General features: G+C 42.7%; 1 protein-coding gene across 1 annotated transcript in view; it reads left to right on the forward strand.

The window, feature by feature from the left end:
• Nucleotides 1-2,649: 2,649 nt before the first annotated feature.
• LOC138247415 (uncharacterized) overlaps nt 2,650-14,424 on the forward strand; it is a 55,076-nt gene continuing 43,301 nt past the window's right edge. Inside the window, exon 1 of the mRNA XM_069202050.1 lies at nt 2,650-2,829. The gene's annotated coding sequence lies outside the window, so the exon portion shown is untranslated. The remainder of the gene's footprint in view (nt 2,830-14,424) is intronic.

A 14,424-nucleotide genomic window follows, 5' to 3' on the forward strand; every position in this document is an offset into this window, starting at 1 on the left:
GCTTTTTTATATCAAAGTCACCTAAACTACCCCCTAAATCACCATTAGTCAGTCAATCGTACGTTTATACACTACCCAATAATATTTCTATACCAAATCTGTGAATTCTAATATTTCATTCTTCACAAGAAGTTGATTGGTTCACTTTACGATGTCCTCATCATCCGGCTCGTCAGGTAACAACTTTGTTGCGTCTTCCTCTACAATCAGTGTCTTCATTGTTCGTGTCCTGGGAAAGTACATCTCACACACATTACACACAAGTTGTTACATTGGTAGGGACATCATCTCCTGTCCATTGACTCTCACAAAAAGTTCCGGTTAAGCACTTTAAACAAGACAATGGACATTTCGCAGTTTAGTTCACTCGGTCAGCATTTTTTATTAACTGCTAAGAAATACAGCTTTGCATGAGGCCTGGCAAAACTAGGCTAAGACATTCGCTAGGTTAATGCCTACAATTAATAAAGCTAAAGCATACTTCATAAACCTTAATATGACATATTACTACATTAATCTAATACATTTTCAATATTTCATAAGTATTAATCATTAATTAGTACATTGGTGGCCATTCTCCGAGGTCACATTTTCAAATGTGTGCATTTTCTCTACGCTATTCTTTTTCTACAAAATTCATTATTCAAAATACATACACTCCTTAATAATTTCTGGTTAAGACACCTCATCTAACAATATGACCCATCAAGGAGTTAAGTAACCCAGCCATTTTTTCAATGAGTTTTAATGCCCACTGGGAACTGTGGTTTATCGTTCTAGCATACATCATGTAGGTTGAATCTTACATATATACCAAACATGCCCTTAGTTGAGTTTACATTAAATTCAGAGATAGATCCTGTCTATGAAAGAGTTCTATGGTTGGGGTTGGCTTAGATGACTCCTGGCTGAATAGCTGCACATTGTCTCCGAACAATTTATATTACATACAACGTGTTCACCGTTCGCATACATGCCAACATTTAGAAGAGAAAAGTGGGAGATGTTTCAAAAGTAATGGATTTCCCCGATTTACTTTTATTGAAGAGGTGGCAAGAGGTGGTTGAAATAAAGTAATTTTGGGTGAGGTTCCCGCCTAAATTACCTCAATTGGTATAACTTTTCCTCAGAGAAATGTGGAATGAGAGAAGTTCCCTTAACCCGAAAGTTATGTCATCTCTAACCTAACAATCTACATCCTGGGGTCTGGGGGTGGGAGGGTGTTAACTCATTCTAATATCATGTTCAGGCCAAAACAACATCCCGTCAAAAAAGAATAAGAGTAATTAATTTTATTCATACACTTTTAAATCCTCGAGGTCAGTGGTTCCCAACCTGTGGTCCGGGGACCCCTGGGGGTCCTCGACTGCTTAAAAGATTTAATAATATTAACAGATTAGATCCCCAGCTTTCAGTAATGACTCAGTGGGGGGGGGGGGGGTCCCTGAGTTCCAGTACTGAAAAAGTGGGGATCCACAGAAGTCAAAAGGTTGGGAACCACTGCTCTAGGTTGTTTGTTTGAAGTCCAGGACTAGAAACCTGATATTGTGGGAATGTGGAGCTAATAGGCAAATCTATCTATTCACAGGATGTCCCACTTCATGTGAGAGATTATGGTTAACCTTGGCTTGATTTTGGTAAAGAAAAGTAGATCTGTGTGCCCCAAAATGTAAAGGGAGGCTAGGTGGGGGGAAGGGGCTGAGTAAGTATCCCACGCCTGACGGTGCATTTCTGTCAACATTTTAGAGGAGGAAAGTAGGGGATTCTAAAAAATATAATCAGGAGCACGTATCCCCACCATTGATTAATACTAAAGGAGAGGCAATTTCAGGGATACAATTGGGAGTCTTCAGCCAGTCAGGTCGATTGGCATGTATGATGGTGCAACTTGCCAGATACCCATGGTAGAAAGTATTGTTCAGAGCCATAGGTGCTGTGTAGCCCACATTACGTGACACATTCAGGCACAGCCAGTCCAGGCTTTTCAGGTAACTCCTGCATGCCAACATTTTAAAACTAAGTAAAGGGCAATTTTGGAGAAAAAAAAACAGAGGTTTTAGTTTTCCCCTTTGACATATTTTAAAGTAGGAGGGAGACAGCTAAAATAAAGCCATTTTTGGCTTTACAAGTTTTGAGCTCCCTCCTGAATCGGGTCTGTTGGCATGAACGGTAACTGCACTTTACTCTCAGATTTTTGGGGCAATAGAATGTTTGAAGCAAAACATCAAGTCCCATAACGCAGTTTAATCTTGCCAGTGAAGGCTGGGCTGCGCTAATGCAGCACACTAAGCAGGGTGGCTACGTAGCAGCTATTTAGAAGAAGGACGATTGCCGGATGTCCTGTGGCATTTTCAACCAATCCAGCAACACATTTCTTTTTGCGGTGCGTAGGATCATTAACACTGTAAAAATTCAGGCATGGAAGAAAATGTTTAAAAAAAAAAAAAAAAAAAAGGAACGAGTCAAACGTGGGGTAAAAACCAAGTGGTTCTCTGAAAACGTAACAATTCCTCGTGCTTTATCAGAAAAGCACTTTTTGAAGAGCAGAGTCCTCTGCTTTAAAAAAAAAAGTAAAATCAAAGTGGGCCGGCTCTTTTGAGTTTAATTGATGGTAATTAGTTAAGTAGCCAGGTGATTTGTATACATCCTTGTAAGAAACGTTATGGAGGGACACTGGTGCACGAGAAACCGAGGAAGTTTGGGGTCGGGGGGAAACGCGCGTCTGTCTGGGAGGCAAGTTCGCTGCTAGGAGACTATGTAAAGTCTGTGTTAATGCAGTTTAAGAGACGTGTGTCACTCTTTTTCCGAAGACTGCAACCTACACTTACGGTATGTGAATGTTGTTTGTTGTTCATCCGTTGAAGTACTAGTGTTGTAAAAATTTCCTTTCCTCGTCCGAATTGGTCGTTTTATTTTGAATATTCACCAGAACGTACGCCCTGTTTGCTTGTAAAGCGCTCTGAATGACTTTGGGTATAGGCTGCGCAATATGAAAATCGCTAAAAACACAGTGTAGTACTAGAAGTAGTTCGTTTTTGGTGCATTCTGGGATTTTTAATTTCGCTTTTTAGAGTAGATATGCGGTCGAAAGGCTGCAAGTTAAGAAAACAGAACAGAAATGGCTGATGTTTCATTTGTATTAACTACACTTTTTTTTTTTTTTTTCTCCCCAAAACAGCACCTTACCGGTACTGAATTTGTATTTATTTTGTATTCCATCTTGGAGATGTTGAAAACACAATTAACAGTCCTCGGACGCAATTTTGTTTCTTTTTTTTCCACAAAGAGGCTTGAACAGTCCGTTGCATATGACGCCGGTGTTGGCAGCTCCTTTAACTATTATTTGATAGTAGGTTACATGGTTAATATACAGAGGCCCCTCGAGGTGCTGCTGTTTCAGTTATTAGTTTGCAATATAATATTTCTGTTTGCTAGTCGTGGGAAAGGCTAGCGACGTCAAATAACTTTATTTGTTTAATTGGGAAGCCAAATTACTGCACGCAATGGACACCAGTACATATGTACAAAGAGGTTTTAAAGCATGGGCAATTGCTCGGGGCCATACCTTCCGGGGGCCTCTGGGAAAGTAAACAATCGCTCAGTTGAGCTCACCTCTATTTCCATATCTCAGCCCCTCTCCTCTCTGTCTGCCTCTTCCTCAGAGTCTCTCTTTGCACAGCTGCATCTTAAGGATTTTTATGGGTCCTGAAAATACCTTTTTTAACTGTTCTTGTGTGAATTCTGTTTCTTGAAGAAAGTTTAGCATCACCTGAGTTTCGCCTAACATAAAGTGGGTCATAAAATTCACAGTTGTTATGAATGGGGCCCCAAAACATCTTGCTAAGAGCCCCAAAAAACATATGATGACACTGAATATGCACTAAGGAACACACATTTGCAATGCAATAGGTCTTGCGTTTTCTTGAGTTAGAGCTATTGACATTGTAAATGTATAACCAGACTTTTCTTTCCACATAAATTGGTCAACTCTGCCTCATAATTTCGTCTTTTCCTACCATAGAATTCCAGTGGCCTTACATATAAGTAAAGCACTTCCATTTACCTTCCTCCTCTCTCTAGCAAAATATGAAAATGTTGCTATTTAGCAGGCTTTAAGTGGGCAAAGCTTAATTGAAGCACGCTAATATTGTGTTTACTTAAGTCAAACATGGGCTTACAAAACCCACAATTTCCACTTGAAGACTACAGTCAAATCATGGAACACATTGGCCACGTGGAAAATAAATATTATTTTTTTGAAGGCTAATGCCTGCATATTGATACGATTGTGTCTGCTAATGTTTGTGTTCTTTTGCTGGTGTGTGCCATGTAGTGGCAGATTGCAAGTTATACTGTTTTATGGCGTCTGATAACTTTGCTGCTGTCTGCATAGCCAGCTAGTCTCTTACACTCAAATCTGGCTGATGCTGCCCTTTCATGAGCACATGCTCATGTTTCTGCTCTGTGTGTGTGTGTGTGTGCTTTTTTTTGTTTTTTTTTTGTTTTAAATGTTTGCGGTATTTCGCATTGTTTACAAGTAAAGAATAATTCACGTCCTTGTTCTCTACAACATGATAACATCTTGCTGGTTAAACTTCCAGACAGGCAGCTTGTTTATAGTTTGGAGCGGAAGTACCTTTTCACATGTTGGAGTTTGCATTCCTAATAAACAATTCTTGTTTTGCCCACAGTAAAAAACGTGTGAGACAGAAAAATAACTGGTGGCCCTTTAACATAAATTGTTTGTGCCCTGATTCTAATACACTGGCTCAAATTAAGCACTGCAAACGTATAAAATGTTCCTTCGTTGGATCCAGCTGTTACTCTACACACAAGGCTGATTTATTTTTCCTTGATAGCGAAGCCATAAGCTTTTTCAGCTTACAGGACCCACAATTGCCTTGTTACAGTCATGAAAAGTATGTTTTCTTTCTAGATTCAGCTGTCACTTTACAGCGCTCGCTAATAACTGCTGATTATACTTTTGCGAGTACTGAATACTAAAGCGGGCTAATTTAAAATTGCAAAAAATCTAATTGTCTGTTGTTTTTGTGTTGCACTTTTGTTTTTAATTTTGTTATTTCTTTCCCAAGTCTCTTTTGGTCATACTAAATTCAGCACTGCAAGCAAGAGGAAAAAATGCAAAAAGAGACAAAAAATAGTAGCCAGTTCGTAAAATTAAGTAAAAATGCACCGCACCAAAAAAAAATACACTGCCTCCTGAAAGCACTGTTAATAAATATATATACAAAAATTAGCCACTGCTTTATCTTCATTTATTTGTATTCTATTCCGAAATTGTAAAACACCATACTACAAAAGCGATTTGAATACACTTTAATCTATATGCAGCCACTAATAAAAACATGCCCCTACAAAAGATTTCCTCAGAAACTCAAGCTAATATAACTAAACATGCAAGCACAGAATACTTAATAAAACTTGTAATCCTTAAACAATTTCGAGTCTCTTTAAACCATCCAGAAAGAATCTAAATAATACAAATAACATAATCTACAAACCTACTGCTGTGCCCAAAACTCTTCTAAAACACACAGCTGCTGAAAGTAAATGTTGCTCGGTTCCTGAAGCAACATTACTGTGAAGATAAGATGTAGAAAAAAACCTTGTCGGGGGTGGGGGGGTGTTGGAAGTCAGCTTTAACAAACCCAAGCAGGAAACAAAAAAAGAAGTCCCACAAGCACCAAACAAAGTGTAATTAGACCGTTCATAGTACCTGCTTCCGAACAGAAAAAGGAGGGATTGAAAAGCACAACTGGCCAGTAGCAAGGACGATTTTTTTGAATGACAGTAAACTATCAAATGAAATAGCTAAAAGCCCTAGAAGTATACTGAAGTGTACAAGAGGTTGAACAGTTACCCTTGACCTAAAAAAGGAACAATTTGCAGATGAAGGGCAGTTTAGAAAGGGGATGTTTCAGCAGTCATTGGCATGTTTTAGCCAGACTACCTCATAAATGAAAGCTTTTTCTCTGCACCAAAGGCAGAAGACAAATGGCTAGAGTGACTACATGGCTTCGTGCCACCAGGAACCAATGAACATCATTATCGGATATGTTGGCCAGCTGGATCGATTTAAATGAATAAATAGTATATTTACCAGTATCTATCTAGTCCAGTACAGAAATAGGAAAAGTGGAGACATAGAGCAATCTCGTCCCCCTATGTAGGGGTCCAAGTTTAAAGGACAAGTCTCGACTAGATCTAGAGAATAAAACAAAAGTCAGAGGTGTTGTAGGAGTTGGGAGCCAATGGATTATGCTAGAAGGTAACTAAGGTGAGTGAGGTGATTGAATCCGTAATTAAAGTACCTGTGGAAGAGGAGTTTCAAAACCTTTGCAAATGTTGAAGGAGAAATCCGTAGATCTGGCGGGAGTTAATCCGATGCCAACTTGCTAATTTGAGGCAACAATCCTACAAGAGGAGCACAGGAACAACAAACTAGGTGTGAGCGAGTAGCTGCTGGCTACTGCTGTTTATGCCTTGTAGCATTTAGTTCTGTTTTCATAGCACAAAATGCATGGTCTGGCCCAATTTGGATGTGAAGGTGCATTTTGCATTTAGGAAATGGTGCTTAATGCCGGGTTCCACTTCTCACATCAAGAGAATTATGCCAGATACACTCACTCTTAGTTATTAGCACATGACTATAGAGGTTGTTGGCAGGCACAAGCCACATGAAAGCTCAGCTCGTTTTGGGCTCGAAGATCCAACAGGGCCTCAAGCTGAGCCAGAGCTAGCCCTGGTTCCAGCCATCAGTGGCTTGCCTGCCTCTAGTCAGCGGGACATACTTTCTTGGATGGTTCAGGCCTGAGGAGATTATGCACTGGAGAATGATCAAAGGTCCTCCGGAAATTTTCAGCTTTAAACGTTGCTTTAAAAGGGGTGGCAGAATTGTGTTATTTTTTATTTTATTTTTTTTGTAATGGTCCAAGCCACCTTGCACATCATTTTAGATTGGAGTAACCACTGAACACTTGTAACACTTGCTTCTGATTACCACATGCAAAACTGGCTTCAGTGTTACAAGGTGCACTTTCATCAAGACATTTTAAGGGTGAGATGCCATAATTAAGTTTTAAAAGAACACGTTTTTAATTTTCCTTGTGTATAAACCTCACAGTTCCCCATAATAGATTCATCGGGAGCCAAGCTCTTAACAGTGGCGTAAGCTCTATACTAGTGTGTCTTTTGACAAAAACTAAACCTAATGAGTTTGTTCGTTGGTTACAGTCAAGGATGTTGCATGGACTGATCCTTGAGCACACATACAAGCTGGACTCAATAAGAGAAATAAATGGAAACTCTAATGGGCTGACTTTCATGTTCAGTGTTGTCATGTGCTCTTACACATTTCAAAGGGCTTGCAAGAGGTAAACAGTAATATTGGATGAAGAGATAGTGTGGTAAACTGTTAATCACCAGAATATCAACATTTTAAGGTCCATGATTTGTTATGGGCGGTTCTGAAAGTATCTAAATAAAGATTACAGAGTGTGGACCAGATTGGCATTTTGCGGTACTCCTTTCTCAAAGTAAAATGGACTTGAAAAGTAACTGTGTGGACCAGCAGTGAAAAATTGTTTGAGTGAGATATAAACAGATGAAGATCTATGCCATATTAAAAAGGATATTGCGATTCACAGTGCCAAAAACAAGTGTAGAGCACAAGTAGACAGAAATTTGAAGTGTAGTAAATGCAAAGTTCATTTTCCAGGATCTCAGGTGGTTTGGTTTACGTGCAATATCACTGCCTAATGTCTGACTGAAACTAGTCTGATTGTCTGAGAGAAGTGTTAGTCATTCTTAGATGATACACAATGTTCAATACCCTCGCTTATTAAGAGGAGGTATGACACATAAAATAAGTTGTTGAAATCTCCAGAATCACATAAAGGGGTTGTTGCAGTTGGGTTCCACCCATTCAGTACACCAGGACTTTTTTTTTTTTTTTTTTTTTTTACCTGGTTTTGGACTCTTACTGCTGATGAGTCTGACTACTAGTGCCTCACCCACAGTAATCACATGGCAAGGAGACTGGGCTTGTCTCCCTTTTGAGATGAGGCTGTTGCAATGCAGCAAGGGCAGGAGGCACTTAGCTGGTAAACGTGTGTGGGCTACGTGTGTACGATTGCTGTTGTACACAGCCTGGTTGGTAACCACACATAGGTAGCCTGATGCATGTGGACTCTACAGGGGTAGATATTTATCTGGGATACACCTTATAAAGTTGGTGCAAACTAATAGGGAAAGTCAGTGTGTTATCTATAGTATACCCCATGATACACATAGGGAGAGAACAACTTTAAATGCAGTTTCACTCCTCTTTTTAGTCTATAGAGACAATTGATTTCTTGAACTGGAGTGTAACATGTGCAAGAAAGTCAACTGTAACATTCACAATTATAACAGTACACAGTTATTGGCCATCCAGAGTTTTCATATTCCCCTCTCGAAGGCCTTTTGTCACCCTGCTGTGCCTAGTTAATTATGTTTCTCTACAGCCACAGGGACAAAGGCCACCACCACACAAAAGGAGAAATTAGCAGTCCTTCTCCCAGATCCTGGGATGGAAAGGTATGGGTTGAGATAATCTACATCAATCCCTCAGCTGTCACACTATACCAAGGATATACCTGCCCAAGCCCACTGAACAAAGAGTGCCCAGACAAATTGAGCCAAACTACCAGGGGGCTCTCTTTGAAATTCTAGTATGCAAGTCCCTGGCGGTGATGTCAGCGAGGGAGGGGGGCGTGGAGCTGAGAACACAAGAGCTGATGTGACCAGTGACTCCTGGGTGATACCTTTGGAACTGTCCCAACATGCTGTGCAGGAGGGTTGGAACAGGGGTGGAGCGGTGACGTGGCACCCTAGGATTGGCCACGGGTGCCTGACTTCTGGAACCTTCTACCCCCTAAAAAACTCTTGCACAAGGGGGAAGACTCTCTTGCCTGTAGATTTTTCCAGAATTCGCTGCAGAGAACTGGAAGGAGGAACCTCCTAACCCCCCCCCCCCCCCCCCCCCCCCCCCGGACTCTGCCCACCTGTCTTCAAGACTAGTGGGTCTCCCCAGGGAGGCTGGCCCCCCTTTCCCACCCTAAGGACCTGGTGGGAGGAAAGCCCTTGACTTTTCTGCACCGGGAAGAGGAGAGCTGGCACAGGGAACCAGGTGAATCTCCTCTTTTGAGGACAGCACCACTTTGAAGGTAAGAAGGGTTGCTGCAACTTGGTGGCTGGAGCTCACCACCAGGAGTAACCTGAGCCTAGTATCATCCAAATCAGCCCATTCGGGCCAGAGTGCTAGCATTTTCAAGTTTGGCGACCTTTAAACTTTTCTGGGCAGTGGGGCTCCACTGCAGGTCTAGTAAATTTCTCTGAGGGGTGTGTGTGTGTGTGTGTGTGTATGTATGTATGTATGTGTGTATATATATATATATATATATATATATATATATCTCTCTCTATCCACCCACACACACACACACACACACACACACACATACATACGCCTCCCAAAAATACAAGAAGAGGACCGGACCTCTCGGAGTGCCAATCCCCTTCTTGTAGTTTTTGGAGGCATGTGAATATTTTAGACGCAGTGGCGTGCGTCTGGCTCGGCACCCCCGGCGTATATATCACTCCATGCGGCGTGCTCAGCTGCACCTGAACGCCGGGGGTGCCGAGCCAGACGCACGCCACTGCGTCTAAAATATTCACATGCCTCCAAAAACTACAAGAAGGGGATTGGCACTCCGAGAGGTCTCGGAGTGCCGGTCCTCTTCTTGTATTTTTTTGGAGGTGTGTGTGTGTGGAGATTATATATATTTTCAGGGGTATTATACTTTGGCTCATATTTTTTTAAACATTAAAACTATAGAAATGCAGCTGTTATAATTAGTTATCTCAGGTAACTATAACTTGTGCCCTAAAGTAGCTATAACGCGCACCCCCACCATGCAGTTTTTTCATCAAAATATTACAGTGGTGTTATCAGACATGTCATGAGTGCTGTAATTTGTGGGGTTATTCGCATTGTAAGGTGAGGTCACGAGTTGTGGTTACCTTAGGACATGATTAGTTACTCGAGATACCTCTAACGGGTGAATTTCTATGGTTTTGTACATCTAAAGCGTGAGCTCAACTATAATGTCCCTGTAACCTTTTTATATTTTTTATTTTTTTTCTCCAAAGTAATTTTCATTACTATATGTTAATCAAACAAATGCTGCGCATGTCCTTTGGTCATGTGTGGCTGCAGTTGGCCGCAGGGCATGCGGCCAGCCCCTATAACAACTCAAAACCATGCTATGCATGGCCTTCGGCTGTGCACAGCAGGAGTTGGCCATAGGGCCTGGGCTGTGCCCAGACACTTCGGTCAACCCCCTAACCACCCATTCCCACTCTGTGCACTGCCTTTGGCCATGCGCAGTGGGAGTTGGCTGCAGTCTGTCTCTCTGGGTGTGAGAATAGGTGTCACAGGGTGTATCTGGGTGTGAGGGTGGCTGTGAGTGTCTGGGTGTGAAAGGTGATGCGTCAGTGTCTTAGTTTGTCTGTGGGTGGGTGCATGAGGTTTTCAGTGGATCTCTGAGTGGGCCCACTAGGGTCTGAGTGGGTGGGGTGGGAGAAAGATTGAAAGTGAGAGGGGGAAGGTAGAGGGTGTGTTTTTGTTTTAAAAAAAGGCTTTGATGGATGGAATACTTACATTTTTCTTTTTGTGCAGAAATCTCATTGTATTTGTTAATTAGAAAGTGAGATCACCTTTCAGTATAAACATTACGTTTTTTGAAGTTTAAAAGAAATTAAAGAAGAAAAGTCACCATGGGCTCACCTGGAGTAGGACCCTCAAGTTTGTGTGAGGGTCTGTGACTTTAACCTTTAGGCCTTAGGTGACTCCTTACTGTGGTGCTTCCAGACATACCTATCAGTCAAACCCATGCATGTGATTGGAAAGAAATGTGAATGTTCCATCACTAGGAAGATCTAACAGTTAAAATGGCAGTAAATAAATGAACACTCTGCCAAATGATACTTAGATTTGAACCTTCAGCCTTCTGAGTGACAGCACAAGACTGTGACCATTAGGCCAGAAGTGACTCTGTCACGCTCTGCATCCCAACGTAACTATAGCATTCATATCAAACTTCTTGATAGACTTACTGAGTGAAGTCATTGTATGGAGAGACCATTGCAATGACAATCTCTCTCTCTCTCTCTCTCTCTGGTTCTCCGTGTCCTGCAGGAGCTGGCATTGCCCCCAAAAGCAGGGAGCTGCTTTAAATAGTAGCTTCCTATTTGTGGGAGCAATGGTTTTATCTGTTTTCCTGCACTCATATTTGCGTACAGGGAAACAGATAAACTCTGCTTACTGACAGCGACAGCTCTTTGGCAGTTTTCGCTGTCAGAAAACTGACTTTGTTTACTTTGGCTTGGTGGGAACTGTCTGCTCCCACCAAGCAAAATCAAACCATTATGTCCCAGGGTTGGGCACCTCGGGAGATAGCAGTAGCTGGCCCTCTCATGGCGATTTTTATTTATTTATTTCTCCCTACCAACCCCCCCCCCCGCAGCCCCCCCCCCCCCCCCCCCCCCAGGGACATCAAAGGCTCCTCAAGTGGTGGTGGTGGTGTTTGGGGAGGGGGGACTTCAATGAACATTGCTCCCGGGGTTAGTGGTTTGTAGTCTGTCCAGTGTCCAAGCAACCCCTCAGAGGTGATTGTCAAGTCCTGGGTGCAGAAGGGAGGGTTTGGTGCCTTTTCTGTGTGCAGAAGGACTTCAGTTCTTGATCCTTCTGACTTTTTGGTTGCAGGTGGTCTTTTTTTCCATGGGATCTGATTTCTTGGTCTAGGGATGCCCACTAAATTCATTATTTAGTGGGTGTTTAGGGGAGCACTGATAGTGAACAATGGGTCCTCTTCCTTAGGGTGGCTACACCCACTGACCACTTCCTATGGGCAGATGCCAATTCCCTACACCTGAGTGGCTGTTTTCCTTCTATGCAAGATGGAGAAAATGACCTTAAGGGTGGTGGAAGCTGGGGATGACCACTCCTCCTATCCTCTGTGTGGTTTCTCACTGTTTCTCCCACCAAAATTGGGGGATTGCAATGGGGGTGGCCATCTGCTGCCCGAAGCAGGCTTGGGGGTTGAGATTCAAGGGCGGTGAGCCCTTTGACGCTTACTAGCATGGCACATTCCTAAGGGAAGGGGGTGTTTGCACCTTCAATCAGGAATTACTGGTTCTGGAACCAAGAGAGCAGGTTCCTCCAGAATCTTGTCTTGTGGTGGCAGGCTGGTAGTGACTGGCCAGCAACCATGCCAGGTAGTTTGCTTTTGCAGGGGACACGTCTAAGCTGGCTGTTTATTTTGTATTAATTAAATACTTGTACCAGTTTGGATTTACCATTCTTAATTGTTAGCAAACAACCCAGGGTTCAGGGTAGCCATTATGTAGCTGTGAAAATCGTACTGACCAGTGTCCATGACATGTATTAAAATGGCTGTCCTGTTCAATTAATGTGTCCAAGGTTTGTCAGGGACACAGTCTAGGCATATTGCTAATGCATATATGTCCACACATGTTATAGTGCACCCTGCCCTAGTGCTGGAAGGCCTGTGGGGGGGGGTAACTTAACTATAGTGCATGCAGTGTGTGGTAGACAGGGCACACAGGTTGTGTGTCGTGTCAGGTTTGTCTTTTAGGATTGCATCCGAATACTCAGCCTGCAATGGCAGTGCTGGATGCTTCTGGATGCAGGGTGCAAGAGGGTGGCACAAACTGCTGCTGCCCTCAGGGGCCTTCCGTTAGCACCCCATCCCTGGGTACCAAAGTACCATTTACTAGGTCTTACAGTGGCACCTAAAGGTGTTTCCAATGCATCACAACAGTTTTAGGGAAAGATCTGGTCCAGGGAACCTGATTAGCCGAGGCCCTGGGCACTAACAACTTTGAGACAACATCAAATACCTGACAAAAAGTGGGGGCTAGCCATGACAAGAGGTCTCTTCTCACAACCATTCCCAGGATGGCTGCCAACACTTACTGGTTGAAATGTTGGCAGCCAATCGGATCTCTGCATTTCCCTGCACAAGCTTGTCATTATTAACGAAGTTGTTGCGGCCAGAGAGAGATACAAATTCATTTTCTCTTTAATTTCTTAAAACCTAAAGAACAGACTTACACAAAATAAGGGAAAACACATTCTGCATACTGAAAGCTAGCTTTCTGCCAAATTTGGTTTAATTCCATCCAGTGGTTCGGGCTGTAGTCCTGTTCAAATGTCTTAAGGAAATTAATATGAGAAACACAATTGTTTTAAACCTCCCCACCCCCTTTTTCTCAGCCCCTGCTTGACGGATCATCCCAAAACTTTCAGTGCGCTATAAGAATCACCGTGGAACTTCATTTTCGAAATATTTGAGAAGATGCCAAATGGTGTCACAGATGTAGGGAGGTGGTTTAAAAAATAAACTTTCTATAGAAAGCTGGTTCTAACAATAACTGCCTACTGGCAGTAGGTAATATATATTTTGTTGTGAGGGGGTGCGCATGAGGCCCTCCTCCATTTCCTTTACTTGCACAGGGCCCCATCTCTTGGGTGTAATTTTGGTAAGGGGTGAGAACCCCATCGCCAGGCCCTGATGCAAGGAAGCGTTAATACGCTGGCAGAGAATAGCGCTGCCTGCAGGCAGCAGAGGAAAGACTGCCCATGTCAGAAGCTGACGGAAGCAGCCAGGGGTAAGGTCCCTGGGTTGCCCCAACACAACCTGCATGGGGTCCCTGTGTGAGTCCCAGCACCCCAAGATCAAGACTGCAGCATGAGACTGTAAAGCAATAAAAACAAAAGGATGAAAAACATCATGGCTTCAAAATTCACTGCACTCTCAGAGGAGCACCCTTAGGCTTGTGAAGCAGCATACTTTTTGGCAATTTCCTCATGTGGTGGCCCCTGGATGATGGGATCACCGTCAACAGCATCAGAAATGCCCAGCCTTTCGTCATGATGGATTTCAGGAGTTCCCACCCTAAGGGAGAGGGGTTGGTTCCCAAACATTCATCGCCCTTCGATTTTTACATTGCTTCTTCAAGCATTCCCAAAGCCAGAGCTTTTTTACTCTAAAGCTGGGAGTGTTATGCCTTCTATGGTCTATGTGCATGATTACATGTATTGTGGCCTAAAGATGGCTAAAGGCAGTGCATGTTTTGAAGTGTATGGTTGCAATACAATATCATAATGTGATTTCCCTCTAAGGGCTGCTTCTGTTAATGCAGGTTGGTGGGGAAACAATTTATTTAGAGTACAGACATAGGTTTTACTCATTTCCAATGCTTTATTGGTTCCCATAATGATGGCAATGTTTAGTGTTCAGTCTGTTTAATTATCTTTAAGTGTGTTCATGTTGGAGC

Source organism: Pleurodeles waltl, chromosome 7 (genome assembly GCF_031143425.1).
Source record: "Pleurodeles waltl isolate 20211129_DDA chromosome 7, aPleWal1.hap1.20221129, whole genome shotgun sequence".
Lineage (NCBI taxonomy): Eukaryota > Metazoa > Chordata > Amphibia > Caudata > Salamandridae > Pleurodeles > Pleurodeles waltl.